We start from the raw sequence: 21083 nt of genomic DNA on the forward strand, positions 1-21083 counted from the left end.
CTGGATTAGGAAACAGGATATTACCAAAACCCCAGAGTCCATCTGGCACTTTTTCCCAGTCACTAGTGCTCCAAACCCAAATGGAATCCCTAGCCTGACTTCCAACACCATATTTTATTATTGAATGTTAATTAAATTTATGTAACATATCTTAGATGTACTGTTGTGTACCTGGCTTCTTTCTATCAGTAGAATGCTTATTAGATTTGTCCATATTAACTCATAGTAGTCTGTCATTCTCATTTCTATATATTATTCCAGTTTGTGAATATACAATAATTTACTTTTATGTATCTCTGTTTAGTCAAATGACATCTTGGTAATGTTCACTTTGGAGCTATGGAGAATAGTTACCATGGTCAAGAGTCGACTTGTCAATATCTCTTGGTGAAAATGTGTATATATTTCTTTTGAAGATAAACATTGAAATGGGATTCTTAGCATAGGTATGTACACAGCATAAGTATATACATTCAATGGTTTCCAAGCGGTTACACTAAATTATGACCAAACCAGAAATGAATAAGAGGAATAGTTGTTTCTTATCCTGGTCAACATTTTTCACTTAAAAAAATTCTAATAGTTGCCTAGTGGAATCATTTTACATTTTCATGCAGACTAACAGTAACTTTTCATGTTTTTAATGGCCATTTGGTTATTCTCTTTGAAAAAATACATTTGTCAGTTTTTCTCTTTGCTAGTCTATCATTTTCTTATTGATTATGAGGCATGCTGTATATATTCCAGATACAAATATTTTTATATATAAGGACTGATAATATTTTATCCGACTTTGAATCTTGATTTTTTGTTCTTTTAATGTAATCTTCTGATTATACTTTTTTTGTTTATAGAGTTTAATTTAACTATTTTTTTTTTTTTTTTTTGAGACAGAGTCTTGCTCTGTCACCCAGGCTGGAGTGCAATGGTGCAATCTCAGCTCAGCGCAACCTCTGCCTCTCAGGTTCAAGCGATTCTCCTGCCTTAGCCTCCTGAGTAGCTGGGAGCACAGGCGTGTGCCACCATGCCCAGCTAATTTTTTGTATTTTCAGTAGAGACGGGGTTCACTGTGTTATCCAGGCTGGTCTCAAACTCCTGACCTCATGATCCGCCCTCCTCAGCTTCCCAAAGTGCTGGGATTACAGGCGTGAGCCACCACGCCCAGCCTAAAATTTTTAAAATAAAGGTACATTTTAATGATTGATAGTGAAAATTCACCACGCCCAGCTATTTTTTTGTATTTTTAGTAGAGATGGGGTTTCACCATGTTGGTCTGGCTGGTTTCAAACTCCTGACTTCGTGATCTGCCCGCCTTGGCCTCCCAAAGTGCAGGGATTACAGTTGTGAGCCACCGCACCTGGCCTAATTTAACTAATTTATATTTAGTAACTTCAGTGGCCTTTTAATAAATTATTGCTTTTCAAAAATAAAGATATTCGATTTTCTTTTAAAGATATTTTTGTCTCAATCTTTACTTTTATGTAATATTTTTAATCCATTTGATATTTATTTTATAAGGTGTGACATAGAATTAAATATTTATTTTTATCATATATCCAATAGATACAATTACCCTTTATTACAGTGATGCCTTTGTCATAAATCCAGTGCCCATATATATGTAGGACTGTTTCTGGATTCTATTTGTCTATCCTTGTGCCTACATTACACTATCTAACCCACTCGGATTATTCTTATAAAAACTGTTCCTTTTGTTGGCAGTCACTTCCATGAATTTATATACATATAGAACAAGGAAATAAATCTTCATAGAATATTATGGATGAAAGTTAGCAGCATTCATATAGTTGTATTCATTATAATAATCATGCTCAGATTCATGCACATCAAAATGTCATAGTGTATGAAATACAAAGTGACTACCATATCTATAACCCACTAGCAGAATGCTGAAAATAGCAGAAAATTAATGGCTAATTCACAATAGCATATTACATAATACTATGTTCATGTACAATGCAAATAAAACTAATAGGAGAAAAGGGATATATACAGGGTAAGTATGTTTAAAATGAGTGGAATAATCAAAGCACAATTCAACTTACAACACTTCAGGAGGAGAATGGAATGTTGTAGCTGCAGAGGTTTATGGCATGAATTTGCATATGATTATTCTAAATTAATACATGAATGGTCAATTTTACTAAAATAGTTTGCTATTCAATAATAACAAAAGAAAAATAATGTACTATTTACACAACTAATTTTGTTAATTCATATTCCAGTGAGTTGAGATACAGACAACATTAGCAGGGTTAAGTGTAAGTATAATCAGTGGTTCAGTTCTTAAAATAAAACCAGCTATGAAAAGAAAAAAGAACAAGAAAAAGATATGTAATATATGTCCTCAGAGGGTCAAATTAAGGCAGGTAATATTTTTGAAAGAATCCATTTAGAAAATAATCAGAAGAACTTAATCACCTCAAGATAATGTAAGAAGGATTAGAGGAAAAAATGAGAAGTTAAATGGATGGATTATTTCTCTTTCTCTCTCACTACTGTCTCTTGTCTTTCCTTTCCTTTTTTTTTTTTTTTTTTTTTTGAGACGGAGTCTCACTCTGTCGCCCAGGCGGAAGTGCAATGGCGCAATCTTGGCTCACTGCAACCCCTGCCTCCCGGGTTCAAGCAATTCTCCTGTCTCAGCCTCCCGTGTAGCTGGCATTACAGGCGCACACCACTACGCCCGGCTAATTTTCTGTATTTTTAGTAGAGACGGGGTTTCACCGTGTTCCCCAGGCTAGTCTCGAACTCCTGAGCTCAGGCAATACCCCCGCCTCGGCCTCCCAAAGTGCTAGGATTACAGGCGTGAGCTGCCACTCCCCGGCCTCTCTTCTTCCTTTTAACCAGACTATTGAAATAATCTAGAGAAAATGCTTCACTCAAAATATTATTTCCACTTGGGTGTTTTATATAAATGTATACACTGCTACACAGAACGCTTCACCAAGGTGTAATACAGTGACAACAAGACCAAAAGTAGAGCATACCCCATCTGAGAAAACAAAATCTGACCATATGTCGTGGTCTAGCTCCTTTCCCACGCAATTTAATAAGAGAATACCGCGATTTCACCTCACCACTAACTTTCTCAATCCCGTCTCTTTCTGTAGTCGGCCATTGCTTTCACATACATCTAAATCCCATTTAGGTCTAAGTCATTCCACAGCCTTCTTATTTCATGCCACCTTAAAGGCACAAAGACAAATAGCAAGAGACCTGCAATTTACTACATAACAATTGTCCTTTCTTTCATTATGTGTTCCCACCTGTTTTCTTTCAGTCAACTCTATTAGGTGAATGCCACGCCTCAAAACCATGCCCCTCCTATAAAACCACTACTGTTTTTTGCAGATACTTAAACATCTTTTTCTCAGAGGAATGATTTTGTAATCCTTTTGAGAGGGGTGTGTGTGTATATGTGTGTATATGTGTGTGTGTAGTGTGTGTGAATTTCATGTGTGTGCATGTGTAGTATGATGTTTATTTTATGCCACATACAAAACACATAAACAGATACATAAATGCTACGATGTGTTTTGATGATATTTAATTGATAATATTTAGTGCATACATAAATAAAGCAAAAGAATTCTAGTCTAACCTAGATGTTTGGTTTACAATAAAGAATCTATTAAGACTGTTTGCATTGGAAGTTAGAACCAATGTAATTCACTAAATACACTGAACTTAAATAATGTTTATTAAGGTTGCATTCCAGAGTTTATGATAGAGTCTTATGAAAGTTGCAATGGGCTTTAATTTTCATCCTATGTGAGCTTCGGCAAATCTTAAAACTTCTCTGAGTCTTACATAAAATGAAGCCAGTAATTGCTATTTAACTGCTATTTAACTGCTTCACAAGGACTTGTGATTGTCAGATTAGAAAGTTTATCTCAAAATGATTAGCAGAATTTTATTTTTATAAAATATGAGTTATATTTGTCTAAATTAATAACACACTTGACTTTGCAATAAGATTTAAAAAATAAAAAAACTTTTCAAGCAGTTCAGATACAGTGAAATTATAGGTTAATGTGCTACCATCATTTGGTTTAAAACCTCAAAAACCATGTTTTGTCCTTTTCAGCTGTATCATAAAAATATATATACAATATTAAATATTTCTCACATCCTTTATATTATACTGTATCAGTCATATTTACATTAGTGAATCCGACTGAGTAAATCTTTTCTTTAACGCACTATTTTTTTAAGCTTAGTGCTTCTAACAATTATGAAACAACAGCATAAAAATAAAATTCAAACAATTCAGCCTGGTTGATGAAAAGAGTGGCATAATGTTCCTTTTTCCTTCATCTCATGTTCTTTGGTTGTTTATTAATTCCTTTCAGTTTGAAAATATATTTTGAACCTTGAGTTACAATTCAAACAAAATTCTCACTACCCCAATTCTGATAACTTTATACAATTGATAACTTCATTTAAGAAAATTCCTGTAACTCCGTAAGTATTCTCCTGCTTGAATAGTTTAATATATTTCTCTCGACTTAGCTGAAAGACATAAATATTTGACATTAATAGAAATATCCCATGTATGTTAGATATGTTGATTTATATTTTACATCAATTTCTGTCTTCTCTGTCCTCTCCCATAAAACTACGAATAGAAAATTCAACTTTATATTTTCTAGGTTACTTTACAGCTAGGGCTCTAGAATGCAATGCAAATTCGTTTCAATGAATGAAGTCTTAAATAATGTTTATTAAGGATACATTGCAGAAAGACAGTATCTTAGTGTATGTACTTTTCCAGATTTGGAACCAGATTTTTCATGCTGCACTTTTGGCTAGCAAGTGATTTCAACAAGCAGGGTTTAGAAGCAGTTGCAGCTTCCAGATTTAATATTTCTGGCCAAGTGGAGTGGGTCACGCCTGTAACCCCAACACTTTGAGAGGCCAAGGCAGGCAGTGTGTTTGAGCTCAGAAATTCAAGATCAGCCTCGGCAACATAGTGAGACCCCTGTCTGCAGAAAAAATACAAAAATTAGCTGGATTTGGTAGAGTGCACCTGTGGTTTCAGCTACTCCAGAGGCTGAGGTAGGAGGATCACCTGAACCTAAGAGGTTGAGGATGAAATGAGCTGCGATTGTGCCACTGCACTCCAGCCGGGGTAACAGAGTGAGACCCCGTCTCAAAAAAAAAAAGAATATTTCTATGCTTTTCATTCTTCTTTGCATGCCCATAGGAACAGTGGCAGCAGAGGCAGTGGCGGCAGCAACAGCTTCCTACCTCTAGACTTTTCTTTGTCCTTTATATCAGCCATACTGGCAGCCCTCCCTTGACTTTCACTCCTTTAGTGTTTCCAGAAATTTCTTAGGCATTTAATACCCTACATTAAATACCTTGATATCGAACATGCCTACAATGTTTTGTCTTTCTTGTCTTGAAACTTTGACCGATAGTCTGAGGAAAATCATCATAAAAAGATTTACAAGTTGCACAGCCTCAGAAACATCTGGAGGAGTGTGAATGTTACAGAGGTTACCTTTTGAATAAAAAGAGCTAACAACGGAAGAGTAGGCTGACCAAGTTTTGATTCCACAGAACACCCATCTGAATTTTTAAGTACTTTTCTAAAAGAAATCATGAGCAATAATTAATTTACAAGATATGTGATGTATGATAATATTGATAAAGCTGGAAAGAATCTGACATCTTATAAGGTTGAACATTTTTGCAGAAGGATTAGAATTGTATTATCTTGTGTGAAGTTCATTATGGTCTCCTGGGCAGAAATAAAAGGGATTAAAGTTCTTTTATTTTTTTCTGTTATCTTTTTATAGTAGATTTATTAAGCTTATTTTAATAATTTATAAAAGGAATAAGAAAGGAAAGGTGACTTTTTCATTATTTATGATATTTATAGACATCTGTTTAAAAAGACACCCAATTCCACTAATTTTGAAAATCTAAGTGCTGCTTCTGCTTTAGTATATATACTGATTATTCTCATCATTATCTGTTTGATTCATCTCTAATTTGTGGTAGTAATATGTTTCAAAATATAATGTAAATGAAGCATATTAAAAATGATTCACCATAAAAATTTATAAAAGGGTATTTTTTCATTTAATTATAATAGAATATGATTTATTTAGGAAAAGAGATCTAAATGATAATCTTCATCTTCCATATAAATAGTGAGTAACTAGTGATAGTTTGACAGAAATAAATGACCAAAATCTGACAGATTGCATACGTTACTGTCAGCTATTAAATTATATACATTCATTCTTCAAAAAATTAAAGATAGATAATTTGGTTACATCTGAAACCATATCAAAATAGCAGTAACTGTCAGTATGTTTGCAATTCCTTTTACATTTAAAAAATGGAAAACATTTTCAAAATATTTTTTCTGTTTTCCCAATGCATGTATAAACAATTATATAGAGAATTGCTAATGCTTGTGATTTAAAGAAACATGTTTATTTTTATTATTTTACTTGTTTCTTATGATGGTAAAAGTCACATTCGACAATGCAGCATGTTAAATGTAGCAGATTTTCATTTGTCCCCATAAAAGGGTTTGCATTTGTGTATGTGTGTGTATGTGTGCATACATACATATGTATATATAGAGATACATATATGTATATATATGCACATATACATAATTTTACATATATGAACATCCAAAACACTTTTCAACATTAACACTTTATTTTAATACCACTATTAACTTGAAGAGGAATTTTGACACTCATTGACAAAATATCATGTTACTGTCTGACAGGCTATGGTCTGAACATATTCGTTTTGTTAATAGCTATGCATCTTAATCATGTAATAAAAATAGTTTTAGTTGTGTGTGAGATTTAGTACTCACATTCCTGTCTACCAAACTCAATTATAAAATCTAGACAGAATGCATGAAGCAGCTATTTGAGGAATCTCAGAAGTAAACAGAAGCAGATGAATTGGAGAAGACTCAAATGCAAAGTACCCATAAATTCACAGTGAGTTTACCATTTGTTTCCCTTCTGCTATCCTCAGCCTGAATGCAGTGGACCCAAGAACATGGAAGGTGGCGTTGAACACACATAGAAGGAATTCTGGGAACAGCCCTCTATTTCTGATTGAGTAGAAAGAATTAAATTCTTAATGCCCAGAGAGCGTGCATAAATGTTCCATTTTCTTCCTAATTTTAAAATTTATTATTATTATTATTATTGATTGTATCCTAGACCCTAAGCAATCCTATGGCCCATAGGAGCTAAATTCTGAGGATAAGGAATCTTTCTCACTGATCTATGAAACGTTATTGCTCTTTTGTTTTTCTTTTTTTTTTTTGTCCTCCTGCTACTTGCCCACAAAAGAGGGCACGATCACAGAAATGCACAATAAAATAAGGTAAATAAACTCCAACTTTTTGGCTGGAAAAAGAATATGAGGAGCCCTTGAGTAACAAGAGCCACAGAGGACAGAAAGGGAGGAGCTTAGGCAAAAGACCCTAGGAAGAATTTATGGACATTCAAGGGCTAGCCTCAAAGCATGTATCTAATTGATAATAAGATATCAAAGACATGGAGAATGGAACTAACAGGCAGACCACAGCACAGTTCCCAGACTGGCCACTGGCTGATGGACATGCTGGCAGATTCAAATACCACTGCAAAGGCTTTCAGGCTAAACTCTTTCTTCCAAGTCAGTTAACTTGATTATAAATCAGTAAAAATTATTCAGTCTGAACCAAAAAGAAAAAAAGTAAATAAATTCAAAAAGGATCAGAAATTCAGGGGTGTGCGGGACAATAACCAAAGGTATAACAATTGTATAATTAACTGCAGGACAAAAAAATAAGGTGTGGAAAAATATTTGAAAAACTAACAGCTGAGACTTCCCAAGTTTGGTGAAAAATATAAATTTAGAGATTAAAGAAGCTCAGTGACCCTCACACAAAATAAACCCATAGAAATCTACACCAAGACATATCATAATTGAATAGATGTGGCAAAATCAAACTACTCAAAAAGTAAGACAAAACATCCTTCTGTTATATGTGAGTGTTTATTGTGGCTTTATTCATAACTGTTAGAAACTAGAACAACCCAAGTGCACTTCAATCAGTTAATGGGAAAACAAAGTATTCTATATCAAAATGGAGTACTATTCAGCAGTACAAAAGAATGGATTATTAATGACTGCAACAACTTAGTTGCGTTTTAAAGACATTATGTTGAGTAAAAGAAGCCAGTCTCAAAGGTTATAATGTGTATGATTCCATTTATATGACATTATCAAAAAGAAAAAAATCAATAGTGATGGAAAACAGGTGAATAGTTGTTGGGGTTTAGGTTTAGGAATAGGATATGACTATAAAAAATAGCACCTAGGAGTTAGAAGAAAACTCATAATTTTGGTGATTGTTGCACATTTCTATTCAAAATCTTTATACCAAAAAAATCAACTTTACTGTATTATAATTTTAAAAATAATACAATATCCTTAAGGACCACAAACCAATTAAAAGCCAGAAGGTAAAAAAACTATTAAATAGAAATCTTAATATACAACTTTTAATTTTTAAAAATTTTAATTCTGTAACATTCTGTAACTAATTCTGTAACATTTCACAAGCATGTATTACTATATTTAATATGATTAAGAATATTCTAGAATGTCATCATGTTTCAGAAAAGCCATGAACTCAAATTACTTAATGTGGAGAATATTTTAATTTTCTTTAAAAATCAAGGAGAAGCATTAAATTAGTTAATTCATAATAGCTATAGTGATTGTGATCATGTTATGTTGGATGTTGCCTAGTGTTCTGTATGAAAGTTAGACACTCTGAATATAAAAGCTTAGTTAATTATTAAACTGATAATAAAATAGCTATAGCATTATTTATTAAATAAACCCCCACTGTCTTGATCCAAGGTTGCATTATTGCACTGAGTAGGCAAAAGCTTCTCATTGATCCATGTGCAGTTGCAAATAAAAATAACATTCTGGAAGATTTGTGCTTCAAACTCTGATATGTTAATATAGTGGGTTTAAATTTTTGATGGCTTTTTCTCCTGCATACATGAATACACATCCACATGCACGCTCAAAGACAGTCAAGGAAAACAACACAAGGAAGAAATGGACATACTTCTCTACATCCAGTTATTGTTAAAGATACCTTTGCTCTTAATTTGGAATGTTTACTTTGAAACATAAACTATATCAAAACTGAAGAGATTTATTTTTATAACAAACATTATAGTGATGAGTTTTATCAATGACAATATGTAAATGTAAGCATATTCAAAGAAGTAGGAATTCAATATTTTTATTAGTGAAAATTATTCTGTTTAGTACACATAAATATAGATATTTTAAAACATTCACAAGTTTTCAGTAATCAAAACTATACCCTAGTTGGATTTTGAAAATATTCTAAATCAACTCAATTATTAGCTGTTAGTGAGAGAAAGTCTACAGTTCTCTTCTAGTAGCATGGCCAAAAAACATAGCCAAGCACATATAAATGTGACTGTGAATTCCTCACTTATATTTTACTAATCTCCAATCAGCTATGTTTTTTGAATCACTCCCTAATGTTTCCCTAATTTAGCTTTCTGAATCAGAAATTCACTACTAGAGACTTTCTACATCTAGCATTCTTTGTGATAAGCATTACATTTGTTTAACTGGTATGCACATAAAGTAATTTGTTTCTTAATGTTAGTCTTTAAATTATAACTAGACTCATTCAATTTTTTCCAGGTTAAGCTTCTACAGTCTTTGTTGATCTGTTAATAACAGATCAATAACAGTTGTGCCCAAAGAGCAAATGTATTACATTATTATATTAACTTTTGGTGGAAATTCAGAGAGAAGAAACAGTAGTAATGGCACACAAAAGATAGCATAAAGGAAAGGGAAAAAATCCTGTCCCTTAAGTCTGAGTCTAATACAGAAGACTAAATATAAATATATACAGCTAAATATAACAGTTAAAAGAAACAAACAAACAAAAAAAACACCCCCAAACTCAATGAAATGTATGAAGTCTATACTAATAATACCTGCCTTTGATAGAGAAATAGCAGGGTGGAGAAAGAGAAAGAGACAATGAATACAGGGATGTGATAATTGCTATAAAGATACAGGCAATTGCAAAGGAAGCAAATAGAAGAAACAAGTTGTGAAGCCACCACGCATTCTGCTGGAGGAGATGGCATTTAAGCATTGTGGGTCCCAGGTAGTCAGCTTGGTCCTCTACCTGGAGGAAGAGCAGTTAAAGCAGGTATCCTAAGATACAGAGAGATCTTTGCTTTATCTCTTATCATCTAAGATATTTATTTGTGTATTTGTATATTATACATATATGTACTTTTTTTATGGACAGTTATTTCATTGGAAGAAGAAATATGGCTGCATTTTCCCACATTTCAGGAAGCTCCTGACACAGATAGCTTTAGCAGCTTTTGAATAAAGTGTCCCAATTTGAATATTCTGTGCTGCAGACACCCCAAATTGCTTGTACTATCACTTACTTATATGCATGGGTATGTTACGCGGGTCCTTGAGAAAATACAAAGGCATAGGAGCCTTTGCTTTTAAAGAAGATACATATATGTATAAGTCACATTGTATTATTTTCCTTTTATACTCCCATCTTCTCATGAGTGTATAGTGGAGTTTTTCAGAAACGACACTATGAGTGATAGCACAACAAACTGAATGCAGAATCAGGCATGAGAATCTAGCTGGCTTCTATTAAGTCACATATTATAAAAATTTCAAGTTTTATAAAACATTAAATATGTTATATAATTGGCTTATTATTCTTATTTTTAATGACTTAAAAATAAATATAGCAAATAATTGTTGCAACTTCTAATATGGTAAATGTCGCTAGATATACCCACATTAAAATTTCTTTGACATTTTCAATAATTTTAAAGATTATAACAAATTTCTGAGTACAAAAAGTTTAATAATTACCGGTCTAGGGCAAGTAACATCACAGTAGCGATTATTATCATTTTGAAAGTAAAGATTCTACTGTATATTAAAAAATAAACAACTTTCATATAATGAAGTGTTTTTTTCCTTTTTTTAAGTCAAATAGGTTAAATTATTCCTATTCCAAAGAAGGGATTTTATTTTTATTTCCTGGCAAAAATAAAAATGACAATCTGTCAACAACATTCCCTTAGCACTTAATTTGAAGAAGTTCATAAATTAATATTTTTCCCATAGTAGGAATAACTAATTCACTACTTTTTCAAAGCAAGTGATAAAGATATCTGTATCCCTATTGGTGTATCTCCCAAAGGCTAAGATAATGTGAAGTTTAAATAATAAAGTTCAAGTAACAAACATGTTTTTATGCTTTTAGGATTCAAATGCTTTTACAAATTTCTTTTAGGCTGGAATCAGCTTTATAATATTTGTTTGTTAATGGCTGGTAAACAACAACTAAAAGCACTAGGAAAGTCTTGGAGTTGTTGTTTTGTTTTACTTGATGCTGTTGCTTTAAATGAAGACCTTAAACAATTCAGATGTCACTGAAGATAATTTGCAGGAGTTGCTGGAATCAAAGTATTCTAAATCTTCTCAGTAGAAGACATATTGTTTAAGACTGAGGGTGGAGCGATGATTGAGGGAACATTTGTGCATGCATGGCAAAGTCTGAGGGACCACAAAGTGTGCAAGAAGATACCTTCACCTTATGAAGAGCCTTTTCTCCTCTTTCTATTTTTAGTACACAAATAGCCTCTTGCTTGCTTTCAGTGTCTGAATGTTACTTAGAATTACCTCTGCTCTCCTAGCACATATTTAAGCAAATTAAATATTTGTAAAGTTTGTAAGTTTAGGATTGGAAAAAGAGGAGGATCCTGTTAGTAGACACAATCTAACTGTACAATGAAAGGTACCATGTGTGGTCAAAGAAAGTTCATTTGTCACAGCTGAAGAGAAATGCAGGAGATGGAATAGCAGTACACAGCAGGTTGTATTTTTCAGGGTTGTAACAAACACAGCTATCTGGAACAGTTTAGTTGAAATGTCTAGCCAGAAAGGAAAGTTACAATTACTTTTGTGGTTTAAGGATAATTTTATTTCATCAAAAGTAAAAACAAATATCTTTATTTGGTCTGGGAGCAATTATTTAAGGGGAGAAAATGTGCTTTTACAATGTATGGACAAAATTTTAATAGAAACTTGATAAGTTTTAATGAATAGCAAATGTATCATATTTTAATATGTTGATACGTTTCTATATGTATTTGGATTATATAAAATTTCTGATCTAGTTTCCTGGTCTGGCTGTTCTTTCTGCCAACAAAAGTGATGATCAGTCATGCCTAAGGAGGTCAGCTAGGTCCAGCCAGGTCCAACCAGGGACAGATAAGATAGACCATAATGTTGGCTTTTAATTTTAGGAAAACCATTCTGAAATCAAGGTTTTTATTTTCAAGAATGTGACTTTCTTAAATGGACAGTAATTTTGTGAATTTTTAAATACTCAACATTGGAAGCCTAGAGCACTGAGATTACCAAAATATACTATAGCATGTGGCAAGGAATAATGTGGTAAGTAATGTATGTCAGGTTCCCATGAAACAAAAACAAAATAAAAAACAGGTGAACTATATTCTGGGGTCAGACAGAGGATACCCAACTATGGTTAGGTAGGTCCCGAGTGCTTCAGAACCTGTGTGGTGCCTCAGGGATGGGAATATTGCAATAGAAACTCAGACACTTTGTAAAAAAAATCTGAAAATAGGTGTTTTTCCCAATTCTTCTTTGGGCCTCCAGCGGGAGGCTTCCAGGTAGGGTTGCCCATATGAATGATGTCCAGCAGTGACAGAGAAGACTCAGTGGCATGGTGTCTTCAAGTTTTGAGAGGCAACGTGGGCCCCATCTCCACTGATGCTAACTGGGCCAGACCAAGGTTTTCCCATATGTGCCTTCGAGTTCAAGAAATTGCTTATAGACTCCATGAACTTGAAGAGATCTGGGGTGCAAAATGACAGAACTTTGTAACAAGAGGCAATGGCGGGAGTCAGACAGAAGTAGTAGATGTCAACACACATCAAAAAGCTCCATTCAGTCAATTCCATTCCTGGTGAATGGCCAGGAGAATTGAGGGGAAAACACAGATTGAAGACTCCTTGTAGCTGCCATGGTATGACAATACTTTCCTCTTTGCTCGTATCCAGATACCACCCAGAAGAAAGAAAATAATTTAGAAGAGGAATAAAGGAAGCCTGAAGTAATCTTATAAAGTTTTAAACTGAAAAATTTGCAGTTATTTTACAGTGGCTTTTTTCCTTTGTTTTGGTTGAATGGGAGCCAGAGAAAGTTAACAATTTTGTTACAAGAAGAAAAAAAAGCAAGCAAACAAGTAAGAAAGAAAGAAGGGGGAGGAAAGGAGAAGGAGAGAAAATGTCTGCACAGCTGAATCTAGAGGTTTAAATATTTAATCCTTTCAAATTAATTAGTTTTAAAAATTATTTTCCTATAGATGTATATCCAAAATTTTCACAAAACAAATTGTCATTAAGTTATATAGTAAATGTAATTCTCTCATGAAAAAACAAGAAAACGTACATAAATATCTATACTATATATAGCAATGGCTCTCATTCTGGAGGAAAAAAATATACAATCATTGTGTCGGTCTACTAAGAATTCTGTAAATTTTCATATATTATAATTATCTTAGGTTTTGGTGAATTTTTCATTTATTAAATGAAATTCAAACCATTTAAAAGCTTCATTTAATATGACTTGCTGTGATATTAGTTATAAATGTCAAAATATAAGTATTTTATTGACTGACAAAACAAACATATCAAAAAGTAATTGATGCAATAATGTTATTATAAAATATTTTATAATATTAGATTTATTAAAGACATTTATGAAAAGTTTTCTGGGACTCATATTCATCACAACAATTTTAATTAGGAAAGTTAAAGATTATATCTAAATATATAAAACCTTGCCTTGCAAATTAAATGAGGTTGACATATTATGTATGCTTTTCTTTTTCATGGCTTACCTAGGCTCCTTGAAAAGTGCATGGGATTATGTGAGATTAAGTCTATAATAGGAATTCATAAATTATGCAACATTTAAAACTCAAAACTATTATTATTATAGATTTAATTTCCTTACATCTTGGTGATCGTTGAGTATCATAGTGTTGTGTCAGCATTTTATGGACTTTTTCCTCCCTTTCTAATGAGGTACATGCCAATTTTTGTGCTCTATGAATAACTAAATAATGAAAACATATAACAACAGAGTATCTACTAGGCTGAATAATAATATATTATAGCTGCAAGCTTCCCTTAGAATGAAAGGACAATTGAGGAGACCCAGAGAACGCATCACGTAGTCAAAATCTTCAACATCCAAAGAGGAGTAAGAAACTAAGTGAACAAACCCTTGCAGTTAGAACCTGAGTGTCTTATTCAAATATTATTGTAGTTGATGGGCAATGTTCATGACAGAGTTAGTGTGAATGAGTAGAGAGAGAGGATTTATGAGTCTATAAGTGAAAGTGAAAAGGGCAAAGTTAACTTGAGAGGGGGAGAGAAAGAGAGAAAGAGAAATGCACCCCTTAGTATATATCCTCAATATAACAGTTTATAGGTGACTACATTGCACATGTAATGAGGTAGCTTTAGAAAGTTAATTCATACAAGGAAAAACCAATGGTCAGTAGTCAAGTACCTTGTTTAACTGTCAACTTCCCCACTAGGGCCCTGCTGACAGCCACTGGCTCCCAACTCCTGTTTCAATTAAAAATAAAATCTTGGGTAGAGAAAATACTTTAATTTCTAATTGAAGTTAAAATACTTATTGAGCAAAATTTTTTGTACATAATGCTGTTGAAAAACTTCGCATGATAATAATATTTGTATTTTATGGTCTCTTACTGAAAATTTCAGCTTCCAAAGTGAGATGTTCATCTATTTAATTTTCTTAAGAGCTTTGAATTGCCTGTTCAGTCAAAACAGAGGTTTTAAGTGATGGACTTTTTTGTCAGGCTTTTTATTTAATTTCTAGTAATGGATGTAGAGACATTGAATGAAAATTCCCAGTTTGAAATAGTTTTATGGAAAAGAAATCCATATCACTTATAAATCACAGTGTTCATTCTCATTTTACGGTGATTGTACATGACTGTCCCTGTCATTACTGCCAGCTAGTATTTTTTTACGTCTGTTACAGGAAATTATTATTTCTGCTATATCATTAGAGTTTGAACCCTAAGAAAACCTCCAGAACTTTGCTAGGGGGAAAATACACAACGCTCTCTCGGATTATTAAATTTGAAAGTAAAATGGGCGACGGGGCCAAGATAACTGGAAAACAGCAGAGTTCCTAAGCTGCCATCAAAACAAACAAACAAACAAACAAACAAACAAAAACATAATAAGCATGTGAATCCTTCACCGGCAATGAAAGTGTCCAGGTTCTCTCGTCAGAACTGACTAGGAGGCTGACATGACCTATGGAGAGAAGGAAGAACAGTGTGGTGTGGCGGCCCACCTGAGAGCCACACAGGGCAGGGGAGCCCCCTCCCCCAAACCAAGGGAGGTGGTGAGTGAGCGTGCTACCCAGACAGGGAAACAGTGCTTTTTCCACAGAACTGTGCAACCCACGGTTCAGAAGATCCCATTCACGAACCCATGCTACTGGGGCCTAGGGTCCCAACTCTGGAGCATGCAGACTCTTAACAGCCTCTCAGATGGAATCTGCTTAAACCTATGAAACTCCCATGGGGGACATGGGGTGGGGGCAAGCAGTACCACTGTCGCCGCCTGCTGTCTAAGCCATTTGAGCTGCTTGAGGGAGGAGCAACAGTCAGCACTGGGTCTCAAAACTTCCTAACATGCTAAGCTTCCTGGGCAGGGGGAGGGCAACACCCATCTCTATAGCTCCAGGCTGTGCTTTTCCCCTGCTGGAGCCAGGGAGACTAGATAGCTTGGTCCCAAGACTTGCCTCTACAGCCCAACACACTGACTGTGGCAGTTTGTAGCCAGAGGACCTCTTCAGGCCTGACCCTGATCCATCCTTCCTCATTGGGCAGGGATTCCCTGCAGGAATTCCAGTAACTCCAGCCAGAGGCTCAGGGACAGAACCTGGATCTCCCTGGACCTGAACCCCTAGGGGGAGGGGTGGCCACAGTCTCTGTGGCCCAGCAGATTTAGCCTTTCCTCCTGGTAGTTTTGAGGAATCCAGTCAGCCCAGATGAGTGGGTTTCCCCCCAGCAAGGCACACCTCCTCCACTAAGGAACAAAGTGCTTCATTAAACAGGTCCTGTTCCCCCTTGCCACCCAACTGAGTGAGACCCTCCAACAGGGGTTGTCGGACACTCTATACAGGAGCGATTCTACTGCCATCAGCTTGGTGTCCCTCAAGATCAGAGATCCCAGAAGAAGAAGCAGGCTTCCATCTGTGCTGTTCTCCAGTGTGCTTGAGTGAACTCTCCAGCCATGGGAGTGACAGATGAATAAGGACTGAAGTTAACCCCCAGCACACTGCAGCAGCTCTGCAGAAGAGGAACTTGACCATGGAAAGAAAAACAAACAAGCAGAAAGCAACAAGAACAGCATCAACAACAACAAAAAAGCACCCACAAAAACCCCATCCAAGTGTCAGCAGCCTCAAAGACCAAAACTAGACAAACTCACAAAAAAGAGCCAACAACAACAACAGCAAAAAAGGGGAAAACCCAAAAGACCAGCGTGCCTTTACTCCTCCAAGTGATTGCAACGTCTCCCCATCAATGGCACAGAACTGGACAGAGGATCAGATGGACAAATTGACAGAAGTAGGATTCAGATGATAGGTAATAAAAAAACTACACTGAGCTAAAGAAGCATGTTCTAACCCAAGGCAAAGAAGCTAAGAACCTTGATAAAAGGTTAGAGGAATTGCTAACTAGACTAACCAGTTTAGAATGGAACATAAATGACCTGATGGAGCTGAAAAACACAGCACAAGAACTTTGTGAAGCATACACAAGTACCAATAGCTGAATCGATCAAGGGGAAGAAAGGATATCAGAGTTTGAAGACCACCTTGCTGAAATAAGGCCTGCAGACAAGACTAGAAAAATAAGAATGAAAAAGAATGAACAAAGCCTACAAGAAATATGAGACTTCATAAAAGACCGAAATCTATGAATGACTGGAGTACCACAAGGAGCCAGGGAGGGTGGAAACAAGCTGGAAAACACACTTCAGGATATCATCCAGGAGAACTTCCCCAACCTAGAAAGACAGGCTAACATGCAAATTCAGGAAATACAGAGAACACCACTAGGATACTCCATGAGAAATCAATCCCAAGACACGTAGTCATCAGATTCTCCAAGGTTGAAATGAAGGAAAAGCTGTTAAGGGCAGCCAGAGAGAAAGGCCAGTTCACCTACAAAAGGAAGCTCATCAGACTAACAGCGGAACTCTCAGTGGAAACTCTACAGGCCAGAAGAGATTGGGGGTCAATATTCAACATTCATTAAAAAAAAGAATTTCCAACCCAGAATTTCATATCCAGCCAAACTAAGTTTCATAAGCGAAGGCGAAATAAAGTCTTTTCCAGACAAGCAAATCCTGAGAGATTTTGTTACCACCAGGCCTGCCCTTCAAGAGTTCCTGAAAGAAGCATTAAATATGGAAAGAAAGAAATGGTATTCAAATAGAAAGAAAGGAAGTCAAATGTCTCTGTTTGCAGATGACATGATTTTGTATCTAGAACACCCCATCATCTCAGCCCAAAACCTACTTAAACTGATAAGCAACTTCAGCAAATTCTCAGGATACAAAATCAATGTGCAAAGCTCACAAGCATTCCTTTATACCAACAAGATACAAGCAGAGAGCCAAATCATGAATGAACTCCTATTCAGAATTGCTACAAAGGGATTAAAATACCTAGGAATACAACTAACAATGGATATGAAGGACCGCTGCTCAAGGAAATAAGAGAGGACACAAACAAATGGAAAAATATTCCATGCTTATGGATAGAAAGAATAAATATCGTGAATATGGCCATAGTGCTGAAAGCAATTTATAGATTCAATGCTCTTCTCATCAAACCACCATTGACATTCTTCACAGAATTAGAAAAATCCATTTTAAATTTCATACAGTATAAAAAAGACCCCATATAGCCAAGACAATCCTAAGCAAAAAGAACAAAGCTGGAGGCATCACTCTACCTGACTTCAAACTATACTACAAGGCTACAGTAACCAAAACAGCATGGTACTGGTACCAATATAGACATATAGACCAATGGAGCAGAACAGAGACCTCAGAAATAACAGCACAAATCTACAGCCATCTGATCTTTGCCAAACCTGGCAAAAACAAGCAATGGAAAAAGGATCTCCTATTCAGTAGATGGTGCTGGGAAAACTGGCTAGCCATATGCGGAAAACTGAAATTAGACCCCTTCCTTGCACCTTATACAAAAATAACTCAGGATGGATTAAAGACTTAAATGTAAAACCCAAAACCATAAAAACCTTAGAAGAAAACCTAGGCAATACCATTTAGGAAATAGGGATGGGCAAAGACTTCATGACAAAATACCAGAAACAATTGCAACAAGAGCCAAAATTGATAAATGGGATCTAATTAAACTAAACGGCTTCTGCTCAGCAAAAGAAACTATCATGAGAGTGAACAGGCAACCTACAGAATGGGAGAAAATTTTTGAAATCTACCAATCTGACAACGGTTTAATATCCACACTTCACAAAGAACTTAAATTTACAAGAAAAAAACAAACATCCCTATCAAAAACTGGGCAAAGGATATGAACAGACACTTCTCAAAAGAAGACATTTATGCAGCCAACGAACATATTAAAAAAAAGCTCAACATCACTGATCATCCGATAAATGCAAATCAAAACCATGCCAGTCAGAATGGCAATTATTAAAAAGTCAGGAAACAATAGATGCTGGTGAGGCTGTGGAGAAATAGGAATGCTTTTACATTGTTGGTGGGAATGTAAGTTAGTTCAACCATTGTGGAAAAAAGTATGTTTGATTCCTCAAGGATCTAGAATCAGAAATACCATTTGACCCAGCAATCCCATCACTGGGTATATACACAAAGGAATATAAATCATTCTACTATAAAGACACTTGCACACTTATGTTTATTGCAGCATTATTTACAATAGCAAAGACATGGAACCGACCCAAATGCCCATCAATGACAGACTGGCTAAAGAAAATGTGGTACATATATACCATGAATACTACGCAGCTATTAAAACGAATGAGATCATGTTCTTTGCAGGGACATGGATGAAGCTGGAAGCCATCATCTTCAGCAAGCTAACAGAGGAACAGAAAACCAAATACTGCATTTTCTCACTCATAGTTGGAAGTTGAACAATGAGAACACATGAACAACAAACACCAGGGCCTGTAGGGGGGTGGAGGATTAGGGAAGGGAACTTAGAGGACGGGTCAATAGGTGCAGGAAACCACCATGGCACCCATATACTTATGTAACGAATCTGCACATTCTGCACATGGATCCCGTTTCTTTTAAAAGAAATTTAAAAAAGAAAGTATAATGGACATATGTTAAGAAATATTATTTATTATATATTCAATTTAAATAAATCCTAGAACTTTCACTTGAACCTGCCATGTTCCACAGAGTTGAAAATAAGAGTTAAAGTGATCATGAATTTATACATACTCCACGAAACAGAGCAACAGGATCGCACAATATAACCTAAATGAATATAGTAGTTTTTCTGTGGTGGGATCCAGTGATTCTGACAAAGCAATTGAGTAAATTTCTCTTTCTCTATTATGGAGAGATAACACATAGAGTGTAACAGAAAATGCCACCAAGCAAGACTTTCAGATACGATATTTTAAAATGATTTAGAAAAACTCTATTATTTGGAATCATTTCTATTTATTTAAAATTTTTAACATAAATATTTTATTCTAAGCAAACTATAAATAGTGCAATTTTAGGAGTCAATGTTCACAAAACAGCAACTCTATCTCTCAGTCTACTCTATACTGCACTGCTGGCAGCAGAATGTGGCTAGAAAAAACACTACTTTGCTGCCAATGCTTGTTCATTCATACCTCTTACTCTCAAGTGAAACCTTAATGAGCAGTTATATTATCTCATTTCTGTTCATTCTCTAATAATTCTTTATGATAATTTCACCACCAATAATTATCTTCTAAAATTCCAGTACCCCTTCCTCTCTCCTTTCAATTGATGAACTCACTTCTTATGTTACAAAGAGCATTTAAAGAATTAGAGGAGATCATTTGCAAGTATCTACCAGCACATCTAACTCTCTGCCTACACTCATATATTTTTACATTTTCTTGGAGTTTTTTACAGGAGGAACTGCCTATGCTCCCAATAAATGCAGACACTATCACTCCTGGGTCAGCTTCATGCCTCTACTTGTTCAAGGAACTGTCTCCTGCATTTCCCCTTTATCCCTCCTGCAGCTTCAGTTTTTCTAATTCTGGAAGAAAAAAAAAGATTTTTTTCCTTAAAACAAACAAAGAAGCAATAACAACAAAAACGTTTTCTTGACCTTACTTTCCCCTCTAGTTTTCTTTTACAGCAAAACTTCTTGAGAGAGTTGTGTATACTTGCTGTCTCCAATTTCCCTCCTACCAATCTCTCTTAAATCCACTTGCCTCTGACATTTTCCCTATCATTCCATAAAAACTGCTTGCCAAGGCCAACACTCAGATTTATTTACTAAATCCAATCTTGAGTTACCAGGAGAAAGATGACCAGAAGACTCAGCCAGAATGCTCTTTTCAACTTCTGCCTGCTTTATTCAAGTCACCCTGGCAGCTGATTAGATGGTGCCCACTCAGATTGAGGGTAGGTCTGCTTCTCCCAATCCACTGACCCAAATGTTAATCTCCTTTGGCAACACCTTCACAGACACACCCAGGAATAATACTTTGCATCCTTCAATCCAACCAAGTTGACAGAGTATTAACCCTCACAGCATCCAAAGAGATCTCTCTGCCTTTCCCCTTGCCCCTCAACTGACTA

Source organism: Gorilla gorilla, chromosome 3 (assembly GCF_029281585.2).
Source record: "Gorilla gorilla gorilla isolate KB3781 chromosome 3, NHGRI_mGorGor1-v2.1_pri, whole genome shotgun sequence".
Classification (NCBI taxonomy): domain Eukaryota; kingdom Metazoa; phylum Chordata; class Mammalia; order Primates; family Hominidae; genus Gorilla; species Gorilla gorilla.